The 20,887-nt window shown below is 40.9% G+C and overlaps 1 protein-coding gene and 1 pseudogene across 1 annotated transcript in view; both read right to left on the reverse strand.

Moving 5' to 3' along the window:
• ZMAT4 (zinc finger matrin-type 4) overlaps positions 1-20,887 on the reverse strand; it is a 325,358-nt gene that overhangs the window by 72,984 nt on the left and 231,487 nt on the right. The gene's annotated exons all lie outside the window — the stretch shown is intronic.
• On the reverse strand, positions 10,643-11,603 carry LOC118649637 (annotated as a pseudogene).

The following is a 20,887-nucleotide window of genomic DNA, read 5'->3' on the forward strand; positions in this document are numbered from 1 at the left end:
TTACTTTCAACAATAAAGATAAATTTAATAAAATAAGATAGATCTAATGATTTAAAAAAATTAAACAGAGAGGAGAATGAGTATGTATGTATGGTACATAATTGAAAGATATATGGAAGAATCCTTGCCCCTAAATACCTGTCTTCTCAAACACTAAGAAAAAAACCATTCTGAGGCTGAGGTTGTGTTCTCAGAAGAACCAGGTATGACTACTGTTGGGTTATGGAGAGGAAGGAACACTGCCCGAGCATCAATTCTACTCTAAACAATAGTACTAACTGAATTACCTTGCACTTCTCTGAGTTTTGTACTAAAGAGGGTATTTAAAGGCTAGTTCAACGGTTATGTGCTTCTACGAAATTATATAGCATTAACACTTAATTTAACAAACATATATTGCCTCTCTCTTATGTGTCAAACGCCTAGATGAATTAAACAGCATCTGAGGCTTCAGGGAGCCTTCTGTATAACTGGGGAACTAACAAGGACACTGCTCACCCCTGAGAAGAATGAAGACTGGAGAGGATGCTATGACAATAGAGGAAGGGTCCCTTGACATAACAGAGGAAGCCAGCCAGAGATTAGCTACAGGTCATCAGGGCGCATGCCTTCAGAGCCAGCACAGTGGGACAGCATGTGGCACTAGGACTGTATGCCATAACAGCCAGAGTCCAGACTCAGAGGTTGCTCTGGGCTAATGCCATTACTACTCTAAGCATTCTTCTTGAAAAACAAGACTGATATTATTTTCTTTGCAAGGTAGGTGTGAGGATTAACATGAGATAATGTATGAGAAAATACTGGCAAATGCCTAGCATAATCATGTTAGCTATTTTCACTTTCACTAATATGCAAGTTATTCATAATTGGAGCCACAAAGCCAAGAAGACTAACTTGGCCTCACTTAGCCAGGCTGGAAGAAGTGGTCATCACTAAGCCTGCAGATCCCCAGATCTATCTCTCCTACGACTCATTGAACACTAGGGGTACAAGGGCCACATCAAACATTCCAGCAACAACCAGTAAACAACACCTATCTTGGTTGCTGGAGATCCATCACACAGGTGTGAGACTTGTAGTGTTCTAAAAACCACAGGGACCCCTGACATTGCATTGACCTTAAGATGAAGTAAAGGACGTCTTCTCCAAATTTCAGCCCTGAAGTAATAAACTATAGAAATAAAGTCTCTACTTGATCCATCCAAGCAACTACAGTGCTGACTCCAGTGGGGGAGGCTTTCTGTGATTGGTGGGTGGCCCTTTGTCACCTGTATTCTATAGACATTTGAGAAACACCAGTTTGCCAGGCTCTCATCACTGACCCAAAAGCAGATTCCTTTTGGGAAGGGTTGGGTCTGCTAACCCTTGCTCACACTAACTTCTCTTGCTTGTGCTCCCAGAATCCTGCGCTTTCCTGTTGGTGCTTTGCAAGGATCTGCATATGTGTCTGCTATAGACTGAGTTATGTTCCCCCAAAACTCATATTTGAAACTCTAATTCTCAGTGTGACTGTATTTGGAGATGGGTCTTTTGGAGTTAACTGAGGTTAAATGAGGTCATAAAAGTGGGGTTCTAAGCCAATAGAATGTGTAGTCTTATTAGAGGAAGAGAGAGAAATCTCCATCTTTCTCTCCATGAGCTCACACTGAGGAAAGGCCGTGTGGGGAAACAGCAAAAAGGTAGCCATCTGCAGACCAGAGAGAGGGCCCAACCATGCTGGCTCCTGATCTTGGATTTCCAGTCTCCAGAACTGCAAAAAAATCAATTTTTGTTGTTTAAGCTACCCAGTCTGTAATATTTTGTTATAGCAGACAAAGCTAAGACAGCTGTCCCCTTCCTTACCGAATTATGAACTCCTTAAGGGTAGAGACGTTGACTTACTTGCTTTTATTGCCTACCCTCTAGTTGGATACTAGATACCTTTAATACTTAAGTTGTATGCAACACACCTTTAATACTTAAAAAAATATTTGTTGAATAAGGAAATAATTAAATGGTTAGCTGTAAATATATTTCAAAGTACTCAGAGATTCTTCTCAGATCTTAACATATATTCTCTTTCTGCCTTCCTGAGGATAAAGAGGCTGAGCCACATAAAAAGGATTCTCTCCTTAGAGGGAAACTTTCATGTCTCACCCCATTGCTAAAGAAGAAAAGCAGTAAGAGTGGTCAGTGAGTCAATCAACAAATAGTGACTGTACTTCCCAAGGACCAGGCACTGACTCAGCCACTGAGGATATAACCGTGAAGATAATAGAGTACTATCCCCAAGAAACTTCTGTTCTGGTGGACAGAAACATATAGTAAACATGCAGTAAAGAAAATCAGATAATTTCAAACACTGCCAAGTGCTCTGAAGAAGTTGAAATAAGGGAATGTGGTAGAGCGTGATGGAGTGGGGGCTGCCTTACTTAGAGTATTGAGAAACATCTCTCTGACAAGGCTACATTAGAGTTGCAACCTGAATAATGAGAGAGGACAGCTATGTGAAGATCTGGGCAACAGAATTCCAAGCAGGAGAAAGCAAATTCAAAGTCTCTGATGAGGGAACACACTTGATTTTGTCCCATGAAAAGAAAATCAGCAACTGAAGCACAGTGGGTGACGGGAAGAGTACGGAGAGAGAGGGCAGGAAAGGCAGGAGCCAGATCATGTGGGCCTTGAAGGCTCTGATGACAAGTACAAATTTTATTTGTTTACAATGGGAAGTCATTTGAGGTGTTTTAAAGGGGTATTTAATAATCCAATTTACTCTTTAGAAGAATGACTGACTGTGTGCAGAAGATGAAGAACGTTGAGGAGGCTGTCCCATGGTCTGGGAGAGAATGAAGTGGCTTAACCAAGGATGGTCATGGTAGATGTGGTTAAAAATGGTCGAAGTATGGCTATATATTTGAGAGTAGAGAAACTGGATTTATGAATGGATTAAATGTGGGATTGGCAGGGAAGAAAGGAATTAATGGGAATCGATGACTCTGATCAAGGTTTTTGGCATGAGGAACTGCATGGATGTGATAGTATTTACAGTGACAAGGTGAGAAAGCAGGGTTGGCAATGGCCACTGTGGGGGAAGAGATGATTGATCATTTGAGACATTTAAGCTTGAAATACTTATTAGACACTAAGTGCAGATGTAAAATAGGCAGATCGATATATCAATCTAGAATTTAGGGAAGAGGTCAGAGCTAGATAAATAAATCTGTCAGCCATCAGCATCAAGACAGTATTTGAAGTCATGGATCTGAGTTAGAGCACCAAGGGAGAATACAGGTGGGAAAACAGTGGATGATAAGGACAAGCCACTGGAGCACTTCAATTTCTAGAATCAGATATGCAAGAAGGCAGTCAAAGAAGCCAGCCCTTAAAGGGATGCTAGTGAGGAGGAAAGCCAGGTGAAGTGTGATATCTCAGAAACCAATAGGAAATAGCAATGTTCCCAGTGAATAAAATGAAGATCTGACAAAAATAGGAATTTGTAGTTGATTTCTAGGAATAACAGTATTAGAAGAGATTTTAGACTTCAAATGAGGAAACTGAGGGGAGAAAATTCCCAAAGGATATACAACACATCTGTGTAAAGGGCCAAGACTAGTTTCCAAGACCAAACTAGTCTGCTAACTGTCAGTCCTGCGTTCTTGACCAGTCCCACCACATCACCCTCTCTGCCACTGCACCTAGAGCAGCAATCATGCAAGGCATTTAGGGGAATGGGAAGAGCTGGTTGTTTAAGGACTGATTTCTGGTTGACCTTTGTACAGCACATTGTCTTAGAGCAGCGGTTCTCAACCTGTGGGTCGAGACCCCTTTGGGGGTCGAACAACCCTTTCACAGGAGTCGCCTAAGACCATCGGAAAACACATATATAATCACATATTGTTTTGTGATTAATCACTATGCTTTAATTATGCTCAATTTGTACCAATGAAATTGGGGGTCACCACAACATGAGGAACTGTATTAAAGGGTTGCGACATTAGGAAGGTTGAGAACCACTGTCTTAGAGCAACTAGATCTTTATCCTGCTGGTGTGAGGGTTAAGCCTATATGACTGAAGAAAAACGTCCATGTACCTTTAGAGTTAAGAGAGCAAAGCTGCAGATAGCTAATAGGAGATGGATGAAGATGGACAGGAACCAATTAGGATTCAACTGTAGAAATAAAAGAAATGCAGGGACAACATAGGGTAGGCTGGACAGAGCCATTTACAACTGCAGCCTTTCACAGAAAAGCCACAATAGACTGGGTTTTAAATTTGAGGAAAAGGTGGAGAGAGTGAGGAGCTATGAGATTATCTATTTGATGAACTAAATTTCCACCCAAAGTTTAGGACATATGACCATGTGAAGCTTTTCCTGGTAACCCCACTCTGAATTAGTTGTTCTCTTTGCAGTTTTCACAAATAATTATATTTAAAATCTCATTGTTCTTATCTGACTTTGCATCTAACTTCCCCAGTGAACCGTGCTTGGTCTAACAGATATTCAGGAAGATATTGAACCAACCAATAATCAAAAACCTAATGAGTCAGGAGATTTGAAGTTGGGTTGTCCTTGAAAACCTGAGATATATATTCCTCCTAAGAATACTGCTGTGAAATATTCTGTCAGAAAGGCTGAGATTTTCAAGGGCATTAAGCACACTGAGAATGTATCACCACATTATATAACTAGAACATTTTGAAACCAGCTATAGCTGTAGCATAGTCAAACATTAGAATCTAATATTTTAAAAATAATCTAATATTTAAACAAAGAAAAATAAGAATATATACATACACATATATACATATACATACATACACAGAAGTGTATGTATACATATATATGTATGTGTACATATTTACATGTATATTTATAACGTATTCATTGTGTTACTATCTTCATGGACCTGAAAGACAACATACACTCCTAAAGTTAATATTCAATAACATTTATTAATAATATTATATTTCAATGTGTCATTTGAATTATAAGTTTTCTACCATTTAAAACATTTCAAATATGTATGAGCAGGGAATATAACTAAAACATCTTATATCTATGAGATTTAAATGCTTTCAAAGCTGATTTTTCATATTTGAATGATTTCAACTTGCTCAATTGACTTTAAATACAATGAAAGAAGCATCTTTTCTCTTATATAGCAATAATCACTCTCTGTGTTAAACAATAGGTCTGTTAATACTAGTAAGGCTTTGCCATTGACAATAGCCCTATTTCTTAGGACTCCTTTGAGAGGATGGTGAAGGAGGCAAAAGTAAAGCCTTAAGTGCAGAGACAGGAGGCCTAGGAATTTACTATTTGAAGGTCTCAGTTTTGTATCTGCAGTAGGAAGGGAAGCCACCCACGAAGAGAGAATGTGGTGGGGGTTAGGAGGAGACTTCAACAAGTGTCAGCTTTGAATTGTTTGTTCTTAGAGAATAAAAAAGAAATGTTATATAGGGGTGCATAGGAGGACGAGAGTCTGAGTGAAAAGCTAAGGAAGGATTTTGTTAATTTATCATAGTCCAAAGTTCTGGTGATTTTCCCCATTGGAGTCTCAGCATTATGATCACGTCAAAGGACTGAAGACCGAAGTTGTATGGCTCCAGGTTATAGCCTGTCTGAGAGGGGTTAACACAGGGGGAAAGGACCCTGAGGGTACTAATGAGAGAGATACTGAAGATAGGGAGGCATGTTGATGTCTCAGTTGAAGAATGAATAAATGAAGACAGAAAAGTGTTGATACAATGGTAACATATGGATCAGAGGGCTAAAGGTCATAACACTGAATAGTAACACTTTTAGAAGACTTATTATGCACCAACTACTGTATTAAGCGTTCCATATACATTATTTGATTTCACAAAAACATTATGAAGTATGCAGTATGACTATCTCCATTATAAGCTCAGAGAAGTAAATTTTCCAATGTCATATGGTAGTAAGTGGTGAAGCTAGGAGGACTGATCCCTTTATTATATCACAAGAACATATGAAGAACCATTATAGTGGAATTAAGACATTATTTTAAGATTAGAATGCTGTGGGCTAGGCATAGAATTTTGAATTGAAACAATGAACTGTTGGAGGAGTGATAAGGTCTAGAAGTTAATAGCTGGATGGTATCAGACTTAAAGGAACATGATTATTAATTTGGAGTAGAGAGGTGAGAATTTGGAAATGGCATTAATAAACTTAAGAGGATGTGGATATTGCTTCTGGGTGCTTTGAAATTTAGAGACAATTAAAATAAAGAGCAGCCACAAGGGAAAATGACAACATATTACTATCCTATATATACTATACTCTGTTATGTTACACTATATACTATTCTATACTATAAAGAATCACTACTACTTTGAATCTAAATATATGGTTATAAAGATACATCATACAGTGGATGTTAAGACTGTATTTATATAGAAGATCGTGTATAGATATTATAATATTTACTTGAGAGAGTCTTACTTTCAGTTTCCTTTTTAATCTTAGTTCTCTCTATTATGTCTCAGAAGTCTTATTTTAAACACCCACTTAATGATTTTCTGCTCCATATGCAAAGGTTCAAATCACTCATGTTGGTTCCTCCACTTGGAATGTCCAATCCTCAACTTCATTTATGCAAATTCTCTCTTGACTGGACCAAGTTCTACTTTCTACACAAAGTTTTTCTTCTTTATTCAAACAGAAGTATGTGTTACTTATTCTGAAATATCCCTAGCACATTTATTTGTACTCACATGCTTATCCTACCTCTCATATTTACATCCGTAATTGGAAAAATAACAGCTAACGATCATTGAGAACATATTCCCCACCAGGCTTAGAACAGATCCATTTAAGTGGATTATCTTCTCTAAACCTCTGTAGAAGATAATTGGTATGAGTTTTGTTTTATAGATGAATAAACTGAGGTTCATAGAAATCAAATTACTTGGCTAAGCTCCACAACCAAACAGTAGGAGACCCAGTATTCAAACATACGTGTTGTGGTACCTACTATCAATCCTGTGCTTAACCCTTGCACAAAACTACATTTATAGATTTAAATTCCATAAATCTTATAAATTTCCTAAAGAGTAAATGCTAGAGGTTAAAATACACATCTCTATATTTCCTTGAGTGTGTAAGACAGTGCTTTTCCCATAGCAGGCTGTACAGAGATACTGAATGAAAGGATAAGTGAATCTGGCTTATAAGATTTAACAAGGGAAAACATTGTTCCTAAGCATATAAATAATTGTGGGAGAAGATAAATTATTGGAAGAAAATAGGCTTAGAAAATGAGGAATAATAGGCAGTGGTAGAGTGGAAGGAAAATGGGGATATAAGTGGTAAACATACCAAAAATATTAGAGAGACCTGAGCCATACAGACCAGTGCTACAACAGCATCACTAAGCTCTCACTCTGTTAATGCATACATTTTGTGTGAATGTGTCTGTAGATAAGTTCAGGAAGTCTTTTCCATATTATTAAGAGTTTAATTTTTCTTTTTAAAATTTATTTCATTTGTTTCATTTCCCTAATACCTTAACAATACACAACCTTTCAATGACATATTTTTCCCCCAAAATAAAAAAAACGTTAAGAAATGTAATCTACACATAATTTGTGTTAAGTCAACACCTTTTTTTCTTTTTTTCTTAGTAAATCCATTTTTATTCCAAATTATCCCTACATCCCACTGTCTCCTTATTACAAAGCTCCATGGAAATAACTTTTTTTAAGCTTTTTAATTTATTTTTTTTCTTTATTGATTAAGGTATTACAACACCTTTATTTTCCATAATTAGGTGTTTAACCAAACCTGATGGTGGTTCTAGGTTGCCTGATAGCAAAGGAAGGCAATGAAACATAATTTAACAGCAACATCGTTCTTTTAGAAGATGCTTTTATACATAGGTATGTGCAAGTATTCATAGGTAAACACATGACATTAAATGCACATATGATCACTGTATGTAACTCTGGGTATTTGGAGCTTATTTTCAAAACTGTTTTGCATAGATATCATAGAACAGCATTGTAAAGCAAAAATGTAATGAGACCTACATGCTACAATATAATTTAAATTTTCTAGAAGCCACAGTAAAAAGTAAATAAATAAATAAAGCAAAACGTGAAATCCTAATATCTATAAAGAGCTAGGTGCCGTCACAACCTAACAGGCAACCGGTCACCATGAAGAGCATGGAGCACCTCTTGGACCCCCCCTCACCCGGCCCCCCGCCAGCCGCTCACCATGAGGTGGGGCGGGACTGGGGACTGTTGAGCTGCAGTGGCAGGCTACTTAGCGGGGTGGCCCTGAGCTTAGCAGAGCACTCACCCAGGCGGTAGCAAGTTTCACAAAGCTGTAGTGGGGTGGGGGGAGCCCCATGGAACAGTGGTGGGCGGGGGGAGTTTCGCAGAGTGTCCAGCGGCAAGTTTCGTGGGGCAGCAGCAAGCTTCGCAGAGCAGTTGAGGGGCAGGGGGGGCCTTGCGGAGCAGTCGTGGGGTTCGCAAAGCAGTGGAGGAGTCGGGGGAGCCTCGCGAAGCAATCAAGGGGCCGAGAGCATCGCAAAGCATCCTGGGGTGGGGAGCTTCACGTAGCATCGCAGGGTGGCAGAGGCCATGCGATGGAGGCCAGGCTAGGCCTAGGGACCCTAGCCGCGCACAATTTCGTGCACGCTGGGCCTCTAGTAATTTTAATAATGTTTTTATTTATATCACATACCTAAAATACTGTAATTTCAACATATGATCAATATAAAAATATTAAGAGATGTACATTAGTTTTTCATGTCAAGTGTTCAAAATTTGTTGTGTAGTTTATACTCAAAGGTCCTCTTCATTCAGGCTAGTAACATTTCAAGTGTCCAATAGCCACATGTGGCCAATGGCTATCACATTAGTTAGTATATACTGGAATGTTAGACCTGTAATAGCTCATTGGATTGTGTACTTCATAAAAATGCTTTTACAACTTAGACCCTGAGGCTCAGAAAAGTAGTGACTTGTTTAATTTCACTCAGTTCTAATGCAAGATATTTTTAGTTCCCTTTCTTGGCCTGTTCCCCTAATGTTTCATATTTAATGGAATTATCCTATACTAGAGGACCAGTGTACAAAATTTGTGCATGGGAAGGGGGTGTCCCTCAGCCTGGCCTGCACCCTCTTGCAATCCGGGACCTTTTAGGGGATGTCTGACTGCCAGTTTAGGCCCGATCCTGCAGATTGGGCCTAAACCAGCAGTTGGACAGCCTTCTTGCAGTCCATGACCGCTGACTCCTAACCACTCACCTGCCTGCCTGATCGCCCCTAACTCTCTGCCTGCCTACCTGATTGCTCCTAACTGCTTCACTGGCTGCCTGATTTCACCCCTAACCACTCAACTGGCTGCCTGATTTCGCCCCTAAATCTCAAGCTTCTTTTTTTTATTTTTAATGTTTATATTTCTTCTTTATTTTTTATTTTAAAAGTCAAACTTCTTGAGAACATGAGGCGTTTAACATTATTCCATATTCCTTACAGAGAGCTAAATACAGAGAGGTAAACACAACAAATACTTAATACTTATGGGCTTCTATACAAACACTTTCCAACCAGAAATGTTTTAATAGGCAGTCTCCAAAAACTTGAACTGGGAAACCTAAAAGTGGAGTGCTCAGATTTCAGGCACCAGGGGCTATTAGCAGGATTTCTATCCCAATTAAACTCTAATTCTGAGCTCTCAACAGTGTGGACAAACTGCCCTTCGCTGTCTCCAAAGTTTCTTATTTGTCACTATCCCATCCCCACCCCCCACCCCCCACATACCATACAAAACCCACCTGCCAGCTTAGCTGGGCAGGCAGGAGGGTAGTCCATGGCAGCATAGAAAACCGGGGTCCTTGTCCCAAAATAGGAGAAAATGGGTTTACAGTCAAGGAAACAAAATCAGAACCCAACATGATAAAGGAAACGCCTTGAAACTGCATTGAGCAGGGGTCCTGTGGGCAGTGGTGCATCTCAGCTCGCCCAGCAGTACCTGCAGCAGCCTCGGTTCCTGGGAAGCCTGGGATCAGGTAGGGTCCAGCTCTTGAGGTTATTTTTAATAATTTTACTTTTGGGGGTGGAGGGCTTCTGGGCAGCAGCTCCATGTGGGGGTAACCAGTGTGGGTTTCACTTCAGGGTTTAGAGGAGAAGTTTGGGTCTGTGGGGCAGGACCCGCCCAGCCCCAAATGTCACAGCTGAGGTTCTTGGAAGTGGCCCAGGGAAGTTCCTTCCTGCCTTCTTCCTGCCCTGACCCCAGGTCTATGGCTTAAAAATCAGGGCACCATGCTGGTGCTGAGCACCCCAAGGGCCTTTGTAAACATGGCAGATACAGGCCGTGGGAGCTTGGGGGAACTATAGGAACTGGTGGGGGCAGCCAGAGCCAGGGGAGGCAGTGCCCATGGGGAAAAGGGGCATGGGGTTGAGGAGGTATGCTCCTCTAACAGAGACTTAGAGGTATAGAGACTAAGAGAGACAGAGAGGACAGAAATGGGGATAGAAAGAGTGACAGAAAGAGAAAGACTCAGAGAAAGCAAAAGAGAGATTGAGACCGAGAAAAATTCACAAAGAAGAGAGACAGACAGACATAAAGGTGGAGTCCTGCTCTGTATGAGTCAGTGGGCTGGGACGGGGCTTGGGGGGGAGGTTTCAGGGCCCAGGGCTCACACAGGGATGTGCCAGTGTGATGGTAAGTGCATCGTTATGTTGCATGAGGGAGGTGTGCTGGTAATGTAGCACCAGCTCCCTCAGAGATGTGTACAGGTTGTAGGACTCCGCAGAACCCAAGCCAGTGGCCCTGCGGTAGATGACACAGTGCTGGGTATCGCCGTCCACCACCGCAGAGCGGGCATAGCAGCCCTTCTGACTGCTCTCACGGATGAGGAAGATACTATCCTGCTTGCTTTCAGCATTTCCTCAGCCTGCATGCAGTTGATCTTGCCCACATACCAGGTCCGTTCCTCATGGTGGGGGAGGTCATCCTCATCCTCCATCAGTGCATATTGGTCTTCAGTCTCATTTTTGATTCCCAACCACTCATTGATTTTCTTCTGCCGGGCGCCTCTCTGGGTGAGCCATACCAGCTACTGGTCTCGGATCTTGTGCAGCTGCATGCGGTCTGGCTTCAGGCTGTTCATACGCTTCAGAATGTTCAGATTTCCCAGTTGTCCAAGGCCTGTATCCACAGCTCCTGTTCCAGCTTCATGTGGCTCCCATGGATCTGTTCTGAGTTCAGCAGGCTCTGCATCTCTTTTTTATTTCCCTCATACTCCTTGCTTTGCTTTTCTTGAGTCTGGCCTTGCTCTTCAAAGATCTTGATGGTTTCACTGAAGGCTTCGATTGAGGTGCGCTTCATCTGCAGTTCCTGGGAGGTGTGTGTGTATTCCTTGTAGGGCTGGTCGTACTCGCGGCTCTTGTCCTCTGCTTCAAACCAAGGTACAAAACCAAACCTCTAATTCTGATCTTCCTCGCCTCAAGGGAACAGCAAACCTCAATAGACATAATTTCCCGCCAGAAGTCACATTCAAATACTGCGAGAATGAGGACTATAGGGCTGACTATGTACATGCACAATAATAGGCTCACATTCTAGCTGTAGGCGCCCAGGCATCCTCCACAATCCCACAATCCTCTGGTCGCATACTTCGGTCTTTCTAGCTCCTCCTTAAATGGTGTTTCCTTCAGTAGCGTTGAAAGTCTACTAGTTGGAGAGGATTTTTCTGATCTTTGACATTGATAGCTATTTACTATTTGGAATCAGTGAAGTTTCGGGAGTATTGCTGCTGCCATGAACATGTCAATTCCAAGCGCACTCATGAAACAACCACCCATTCAGTCCACAGCTGGCACCATCCTGGTTCATAATGAGAAAGGTACTTTGCTGAGCTGTTTTCCAATCAGATCTTCCTCTTCCTTCCCCAGCACACTCCAAGCCTACTCTGGGCCAACCACCCCAACCCCACAGACCCTTAAGATCTTCCCCTCTATTTCTTCAACTTTCCCCCATCAAGCTCACACCCTATGTGTTGCCTAGGAGCACCCTGAACCGCTCCCTGGGGGGCAGGGCCAGCCTGGGAGAGGGGCCGTGGTGTTCTGGTCTCTGGTTATTCTGATCATTACAGTAGCTGGCTATATATATATATATATATATACTAATAAAAGGCAAATATGCTAATTAGACTGGGTCAAACTGCCATCTTCTGGACATCCGACTTCCTTCTGAACAAAGCCACGGTGGTGGGGGCCCAGGCAGAGGCAGTTAAGGGCAATCAAGCTGGCAGGAGCGGGCAGTTAGGAGCCATCAGGCTGGCAGGGGAGGGCAATTGGGGGCCATCTGGCTGGCAGAGGCGATTAGGGGTGATCAGGCAGGCAGGCAGGCAAGTGGTTAGGAGCCAGTGGTCCTGGATTGCGAGAGGGATGTCTGACTGCCGGTTTAGGCCCCATGGGGCCTAAACCGGCAGTCAGACATCCCCCGAGGGACCTGGATTGGAGAGGGTGCAAGACGGGCTGAGGGACCCCCCACCAGGCATGAATTTCATATACCAGGCCTCTAGTAGATAATAAAAGAGTAATATGCAAATTGACCCTAACAGCAGAACAACCAGGAACGACCAGTACCTATGAGGTGCACTGCAGGAGCTGCCCCCTGGTGGTCATTGCACTTCCACAGGGGGAGCACCACTCAGCCAGAAACTGGCTCATGGCTGGCCAGTGCAGCCAGTGCTGTGGAGCCTCTCCCGCCTCCACAGCAGTGCTAAGGATGTCTGACTAACGGCTTAGCGCCACTCCCCCCGGGGAGAGCAGGGCTAAGCTGTTACTCAGACATCCTCCAAGGGCTCCTGGACTGACAGAGGGATGTCTGACTGCCAGCTTAGGCCCGATCCCCTGGGAATCGGGCCTAAGCCATCAGTCAGACATCCCCGAGGGGTCCCGGCCTGTGAGAGGATGCAGGCCAGGAAGAAGGACCTCCCAAGTGCATGAATTTTCATGCACTGGGCCTCTAATAAGAAGATAGTTTGGAACAGAATCAAATCATAGTCTTAAACCTCTTGACATAGAAGGAACACAATGGCACAATGAAGTCCAAATCTTTCATTTCACAAATTAAGAAACTGAGAAAGAGAAATGCACTTTGGTATTTTGAGAGTGTCTGATGCTCTACACTTTGCGATCTGAAGCTCTAGTTGGGAGCTACCTTTATTCCTGAACCCAAGAATAAACTGGCATCCTAACCCTGAGGTTATGGCAATTAATTTCTCAGTTCAACATGAATCCTCCATCTTCAAATATACAGACTAAACCTCTTAATTAAATATTGGCCTGTAGATATTTTGTGTCGACAAATAAGAGCCAAACTATTTGTTCATCTGGAACTAGATTTCTGCTCACGTCCAGTTCTTTCCAAGTAAAATGGCCACAGGGAACCCTTTTCTTGATTCATCCAGCTAGTTAAGTAGACTCAAGAGTTTCTGTGGTTTCATATATAGTCATGTCTAATGGTTGAACAGACTGGACTGCAAATTCCTAGGATGGAAGGTTTAGGTCATGATGTTTTAAATATCAGTTTTACACACCTCAATTTTAGATGCAAGAGTTTCTTAAAACAACAGAAATGTATGGTCTTACAGTTTGGAGATTAGAAGTCAGAAATTCCCACTCCTTCTAAAGGCTCTAAGGAAAGAATTCTTCCTTAGCTCTTCCAGCTGCTGGTGGTTCCTAGCATTCTTTGGCTGTGGCTTACATGGCTCCAACTTCTGCTTTGTGGTCACATGGACTTTATCTCTGTGTTTCTGGTGGGTTTTTTTTTCCTTTCCTATCTCTTCTAAGGACATTCTTCATTGAATTTAGAGCCCATCCTATCCAGGATAATTTCACTTCAAATTCTTACCTTAAGTACATCTGCAAAGACCCTTATTCCAATGGAGGTCACAAGTCTGATGCTCTGGTGAACAAATCTTCTGGGGGTGGCTATCCAATCCACTATAATAATGCATTGTTTTATTTTTGTTCTTTCCTATTTCTGTGATAGTATTGTTTTTACATAATCATTTGGTAATAAGCAGGAGAATATAACATGGCTTTAAAAAATCTATAAAACTCTTTGACTAGAATGATTTAGGAACTCTCTAGATGGAGCATTATCTAAAGGATTTGTTTAAATGTCAGATAAAATTAAGATTTAAATGCCATTATATTGAATAAGTTTAATTTCTTTTTTGGCCCACCAGCAATTACGGATGCATAAAAAAGACCTTATTGATTTAGCATATAAGCACAGTATGCATGAATTTGTGTTTACCCCAGGTCTGTCCCCTTATATAGCTGGGGAGAAATATTTTCTATTTGATTTCACCTCTAAAAATTATATTTCACAGCCCAGAAACACTCCTAACAGCATCTACAGATAAATTATTCCCACATTCTTAAGTTCATCCAGAAATTTAACAGTAAGCCAAAGCGATAACCTTATGCAGTAAGTAGTCATTGTGTACACAATTAAGATTCCCTAGAAGTTCTAATTCTGTAGATGGGGACTTGGGCAGGAAATATACAGTTTGCAGGTAAAGGTTTCCTGTCTAGGGGAATTGTTCAGCATGGTGATCTTAAGCTCAATTACGTTCTCTGCATTCATAATACCTTGTGATCACTTTACAAAAAAACAGCTCAAACATCAATAAACTTACACAATTCATTTGTGTGTAAAAACATCTAAGGAATGGAGCCATCCACATAGTGATAGAAAAGATACCAATGCATGATTTATTTTGCAATCTAGCTTCTAGAAGGGTCTAATGAGTCCATTACCCACATCCCTTCAGCACCTTGTGCATCATTTGCAGTATATTAATTTGAACACATTTATAGGGTTTTCCCAGTGATAGTTCTAGAGTCTAGTCATATGTCTCTATTCCATCTCCCCATTTAGATGGTAGATAATCTTCTGAGAGGGGAGGGCAGCAATTTCTCAGTGGTCCATGATCAGCTACTTACAGGGATAACTCAATACTAAAAAAACTGATGAACAATAGTGTACCTAGGTTTTCTCTCCGAAACCTGTATAAAACATTTCCATTTGTATGATTTCTGAGAGGTCAACTTAGCCAAGGCACCAATAAGTAAAAGATGGCTTGAGAAATCAATCAGTTTGAACCATTGCTTTGACCACAATGTGAAACAAATGATGAGGGTAACAGGGAAAATTTCAGCACTGCTTCCTTCTATCTTATTACTAGAGGCCCGGTGCACAAAATTCCTGCACTTGGGGGGAGGGGTTTCTCAGCCTGGCCTGCACCCTCTCTCAGTCCAGGACCCCTCGAGGGATGTCCAACTACCAGCTTAGGGCCGATCCCTGGGGGGCTCTCACCACCGCAGCTGTGCTCACCAGCCTTGAGCCTGGCTTCTGACTGAGTAGCACTCCCCCTGTGGGAGTACACTAACCACCAGGGGGCAGCTCCTGCATTGAGTGTCTGCCCCCCTGGTGGTCAGTGTGCATCATAGCGACTGGTCGTTCGCTGGTCATTCCTCCATTTTGTCAATTTGCATATTAGGGTTTTATTATACAGGATATGCATCTTTTCCTGCCCCCTACAATCCCCTGCTGCCTCCTGTACTCTCTGTGACTCCATTCTCTTTAAAGAATGCCCTACCCCACCACTCACAGACATACTCACACACTTCAGCCCAGCACCGAAGTATACTTAGGGGCTCAATTCCAGACCATCCCATCCTCTAGCTTCAACAATCAAAACCTAGTTCCCTGGCAGTAAAGATACTAAATATTTACTTAAAGTAATTTCCACTAAGAGAGTAGCTGCTGTGTTCCAGACAGAGCACCAGACTCCAGTTTGGAAGTCCTGGGTATGCACCCTTGCTCTATCATTTGCTAATTCTGTGGCCTTGAAAAATCACTTTGCACCTTCCAGATACCTCCTGATTAAGGCTGGCATCATGGCCATGCAAAGGCTCTTGAAAACATTTACTATTATAGAGTAAGTGACTAATATATATAACCTTTGTGCATGTTTTCTGAAAAGGAGAGTTGATTATGTCAAATATACTGTAACCTAATTAAAGTTTGAATGGAGGAAACACTGAGGGCTGATAAACCAGGAAAAGTGTCAGAGGCTCTTTTATAAAGATTACAGACCTGTAAGCTTTTCCTTTTTGTGTGTGTTTTGGTTTTGTTTTTTGTTTGGTGATCCTCACCAAAGGATACTTTTCCACTGATTTTTAGAGAGAGTGGAAGGGACAGGGAGAGACAGAGATAGAGAAACATTAATGTGAGAGAGACACATCAATTAGTTGCTCCCTGCATGTGCCCCGACCAGGGCCAGGGATTGAGCCTGTAACCCAAGTATGTGCCCTTGACTAGAATTGAACCCAGGATGTTTCAGTTCATGGGCCAATCCTCTATCCACTGAGCCTATCCAGCTAGGGCTAAGCTTTCCTCTTTCTTTTTTTCTTTCTTTCTTCCTTCCTTTTTTCCTTTCTTCCTTTTCTTTCTTTCTTTCTTTCTTTCTTTCTTTCTTTCTTTCTTTCTTTCTTTCTTTCTTTCTTCTTTCTTTCTTTCTTTCCCTTCCTTCCTTCCTTCCTTCCTTCCTTCCTTCCTTCCTTCCTTCCTTCCTTTCTTTCTTTCTTTCCTTAACCAACTGCTGTAAGATATGTTGTACACAACAGGGATCAAGTTGTCCAGCATTAAAAATGGGTGAAATTTCCAGAGGAGCCTGTGATTATTCAAATGTACTTCTCAATATGTCGTTGCTTTCTCAATTAATGGGCTTCAAAACATTTCTTAGTAGAAATTTGAGTGTGCAAACATATAGACACAGGGACACACACACACTTTGTATGCCTTTTATTCTCAAGGAACAGACTGGCGATCACAGAACTGATTGCAATTGAAAAATCAACTCCCCCAGAAAGTCGGGGTTGAAGTATGCTGCACAGAAGCTTTAAGTTTGGGAAAAACCAGCATCGCTGACATAAAGTCAAAGAGTTGCCTCAAGCCCTGCACATATCCATCATTTTTTAAAAGCCAATGTTCAGTTTATTCTGATAAACACAATCAAAACTACCTTAAAATGTGTTTGTTTTTTTTGTTTTTTTGTTTTTTTTTTGGTGGTGGTGGTGTGTTTTTTTCCCTGGTGTTCAGAAGGTCAGCTTTAAATGCTTTCACATTTCTTCAGTTGGCTTCTATTATTCTTTCAGGAAAATAACTTTTAATAGGAGGATAAGCTATACTTTCTAAAGTTTCTGGGAATATAAGAGGAGAAAAATGAGGAGGGGGGTCACAAGTGACATAGCCCAGAGGACCTCATAATTAAATAGTGGGGCTTTGAGTAGCAACATGAAACCACTGACAATGGATCAATGGGTAAAGAAGAGTTTGTGTCTCAGACAATCCAGCAACAGTCCAACGGATGCTTTGGGGGCATTGAGGAATCTTTTATGAGGGTTTAGGGCCCTAGGATCAATTTTAATTTCACTGAATTCATAAGATGCAATGGCAAAGTTTTTAAAATGAAAACCTTTCATCTTTTTAACAAACACCTCCCTCTAGAGAGAGTCACAGTACTTTTTCTGAGCTGAGAGCTGCCAAATGCAGAACTAGACATCCTTAAAAAGTAATTGCTTCTTTGGTTAAGGCTCAAATGGGTAGTTCTTGAAAAGAAATAACCACTTTCAAAAGTTTCAAATAAAGGAAGACACTCTGATCACTCTGATTCTCAAATATAAAAATAATAAAATAGCTTTAAAAAAACCAACTCTGCAATTCCCATGAGGATACACAGAACTGGTGAAATGTCTTTTCTGTCTTGAAACTACATTTCTCACAGCCAAATTGCAAGTGTTGGAGAAGGGGTCAGAAAGAACACTAGAGTAATATGACTACAAAATATAACATAAAATTATTTTCAGATTATTTTCAGAACGGAACCAATTTTCAAGAGACAATAAAAGTCAACAGTTATCATGAGAATTGCTGAACACCACAGAATTAATGACAACGAGGTGGGTTGAAGAGGCTGACAACCCAGTAAATGTGTGATTTCTGCATTCAAGTCTCTGAACCAACCAAGGTCTGCATCAAGTGACTTAAAACAAGGTGTTAACATGCATTTCCTTAAAATTATGCACCCACCACTCCCTGTATCCCCTAAAGAAAAAGGGATTAATGGGACTCAGAGAATTATTCAAATTAAATTTTAGAAACATAACCTCCCAATGCCATATTAAAATAATTATTATGTAGGTAATTTCCTGTAATAGAAACTATGTACAAAATAGCCACTGGGTCAATTCAGGCCACAATGACATCCTGTGCAAATGACATTTTAAAAAATATGTTTCTATTGAGTTTTTTTTAGAGAGAGAAAGGTGCAAGGATAGAGAGATAGAAACATCAATAAGAAAGAAACATGGATGGGGCTGTGTTCTATAAGACCCCTACTGAGGATCAAGCCTGCAACCCAGGCATGTGTTCTCACCGGGAATTGAACCTGTGACCTCTTGGTTCATGGGTCTACAATCAACCACTGAGCCACGCTGACTGGGTAAATGACTACTTTTAAGAACATCTGAACCACTCATGTGACTGTTATATGGAGGGATCCTTTCTTTCTAGAGTCACCAAGATACCAACCCCGGGGTGGCCAGTGAAGGGAGTAGTACATATACATTATGATGCTGTAACTTAAGGGGCATTGGGAAGACATTTATGCCAACAACAGAAAATCCTCAATTTGTCTTTATTTGGTACTTAGTTAATGGAAGAGTCTTTCATTGCACAGCTAAAGTAAGGGTTAAAAGCCCCTCTGTTAGTAGAGGGAATCCACTGGAGTCCTTTCTACAGTATAAGTAACTGATAATCAGACATGCAAATACATGTGTTATAAGGAAGGAAGGGTGGAGAGTTAGAGGCAGGAGTAGAGGTCCTGTAGGAGAGGCTCTGTAAGGGTAGAAAAAGCAGCAGAAGAAACAAGCATTAAAATCAAATTCCACCCACTTCTCAATTTTGTTTTTTTGGGCTACACCTGGATATGAAAACCTTGGAAAAAACTTCTGCTGCTTTGGAGAAAATAGAGCATAAACAAGGTCAGCAATGAATATATACACTGTTTGGATTTCTATTAAGTAGAAAAAAAACCACAGAGTAAATGTATAAAGTTGTATTTGGAGGAATAAAAAATGTTAATGACTAGAAGTCACATTATAAATATTAAGTGCACAGAAAAGCTTTGATGAGTTCAGTCTATTACATAGCTGTGACCACTAATACATAACTATTAAGTCTTTCGAATAATTATCCTTAGTCACACTAAGTTCACTCTACTTCTGCAGTTCACTCTATGCTAACACCCCAGGGCATCTACTCCTGCCATCTAATTCCCAGGTCTATGACAGGTGCCTGGCCCTGCTGCTTCTTAAGCTGATCCCACACCTACTCAGGAGCCAGCCTGAGAAGCAATTCTTGCACTTCAGAATTTCCACCATTCTAGGTCCTGGAGGTTTCTCTAATAACTCTCCATAGAGGTGGAATGAAAAGGCAAAACCCTGCTTCTCTGAGGTTCAGCCAAGGCAAGGTTGGGTTTTCCCAAATAACTTTTCCTATGAAAAATAAAGAGAGGGAGGGGAAGAGTGAGAGAAGGCAAGAATACACACATATACATACAAACATGCACATTGATGAAATTAAACACACACAAAAGACGTGTCTACTTTCCTGCTTGCCTGGGTCTAATCCTCATAGCTTTGAGGGCATTGTATTATACCCTAGTATAATATAATGCAAATACATTGCTATACAATAGAAAGATCCAGGAGAGGACTCAAATACTAGTAAGAAAGGAGTTTTTTAAAAAAGGGAAAAAATGAGGGCTAACACAAGTCACTCCTTCCCCGTGCTCTGTCTATCTCTGATATCCATTTTAATGTTTACAGAAAATGTGAAGGCTAGGGGATGCTTCAGAGGACTCCAGTAAGTGCACATATTAACTGATACTTGAGAAATACAGCTGTAAAATTCACTAAACATGACTCCACCCTGATGGCACAGAGGTAGCCTTCATTCTACATTTATCTTTCTTTGTATGGTGTTTATCATAGAGATGAATACTCAAGTCTTATTAATGAGCAATTAACAAAAAAAACCCCTCTTTTTTAAATATCTAGGGTTGGTTTATTGCCCAGTAAGTTTAAAGATATGTCAGAGGTGAGTCTTGATAGTTTTGGGAAGTTTTTCTTTGAAAAAAAAATAAAGATTTTGTCAACTTAGTTAACTTACGTTAAAAAAGGACAGCATAAGTTTGCAGCAGCAACAACAAAGCAGAGTACACAGGACTTGATTGAAAATCCATAAACATTTCAGATCAAATTTTAAAATTATTTTAAAATAACTAACATTAGTTCAATGCCAATAAAAATGATTCTGTAAATGTGCTAAATATTTCCAATGTCTCTAGAGATCCATGTGTAGGTGGCAGATAAAATAACCTATCTGAGAAGAAAAATAGAAGCAAGGTTAGTAGTGGGCAAAATTGGCATTAAAAACCCTACTAAAGAAAAGAGGGATCGTTGAGGCTTTGATGTTCCAATTTAGTAGGAAATAATTGGTTAAAGAAAAGACAACAGGCCCTGAACCGACTGGCATATGGTGAGCCCCAGGTCATCAAACCTAGGCTTAAATTCAGTTTCAGCTTCCCCAGAAATGGAGTCTTAAACCAACCCATCAGGCATCATCTGATCAGCACTAGTTAGGTAATCTGCTTGATAAACCTCGGCCATCCCCTAAAGAAAAGTAACCTGCAATAATCAATCACCTGTTTTGCCTAGTATAACTTCCTTATTCCTGCTCCATTCGCCTATGAAATCTCTTGCCTTGTATATCTCTTTGGT

This window comes from Myotis myotis, unplaced genomic scaffold (assembly GCF_014108235.1).
Source record: "Myotis myotis isolate mMyoMyo1 unplaced genomic scaffold, mMyoMyo1.p scaffold_m19_p_3, whole genome shotgun sequence".
NCBI classification, from domain to species: Eukaryota; Metazoa; Chordata; class Mammalia; order Chiroptera; family Vespertilionidae; genus Myotis; species Myotis myotis.